This window comes from Branchiostoma floridae, chromosome 2 (assembly GCF_000003815.2).
Source record: "Branchiostoma floridae strain S238N-H82 chromosome 2, Bfl_VNyyK, whole genome shotgun sequence".
Taxonomy (NCBI): domain Eukaryota; kingdom Metazoa; phylum Chordata; class Leptocardii; order Amphioxiformes; family Branchiostomatidae; genus Branchiostoma; species Branchiostoma floridae.
In genome coordinates, this window is record NC_049980.1 from 21,602,856 (window position 1) to 21,603,735 (window position 880).

The following is an 880-nucleotide window of genomic DNA, read 5'->3' on the forward strand; positions in this document are numbered from 1 at the left end:
TTTAATTTCTCCTCTGGACGTCACGGGAAGACGCCAACCAATCCAGCCGTGTTGTGCTTTGGTCGCTCCCCTAAGGTGCGCTTCCTGCCAACACGACGTGTTTGCAAGCAGAGCGACCAAAGTACAACATGGCTGGACTCCAGGCTAGCACAGACGCGCTGACTCCGCACTTTTGTTTTGCCGGAAATTTTCCACCCTATAAAGATAATACTATGTGTAAACGGTACAAACTCAAGTGCATTATCATTCGAATTTCTGATTCATCAACAAAATTGACACAATAGATCTATTCATCTCACAACATATCTTATTGTTGCTATATGCTGGTATAATGCGCCGCATTTAAGTACTGTGACGATGGCAAGGGACTATCTATTTGTACGTTTGCATGTTGTCGCACTAACTAAGGTGAAAGCAAGAAAAACACTAACGTTAACGGGACCGAAGTGGGAAAGTATGAAAGAAGTGACCATCTGGATAATCTCGTAATTTTGGATTGGAGGCAAAAAAGGTACAGATAAAAGAAAATTGAAGGGATGCTGTTTGATCTCTCTACTGAGCACTCTCCAGCTGTGGTTTTTGACGCCGAGTTTTCTATTGTGTCAGTCAGTGCCAGGTTTTATTTTTGTAAACCAGCCAAAAGTCAACGTTGTAACAAAAAGAAACATTGACAAAATAGAGGGTCAGACATCGCAATTATCTTTCCGAATCCTGACTTCTACTTCAGTATCTTGGTCTATCTTATGGGTTCAACCGGGTGTAAGTGGTGTAACGGACTACCTGGTTAATATCTCAGAATATATATATATATATATATATATATATATATATATATATATATATATATATATATATGTGTGTGTGTGTGTGTGTGTGTGTG

The 880-nt window shown here is 39.7% G+C and overlaps 1 protein-coding gene across 1 annotated transcript in view; it reads left to right on the plus strand.

Annotated features, from left to right (window-relative positions):
• The window catches only part of LOC118431395 (myeloid-derived growth factor-like), a 25,593-nt gene that overhangs the window by 15,519 nt on the left and 9,194 nt on the right, over positions 1–880 (plus strand). The gene's annotated exons all lie outside the window — the stretch shown is intronic.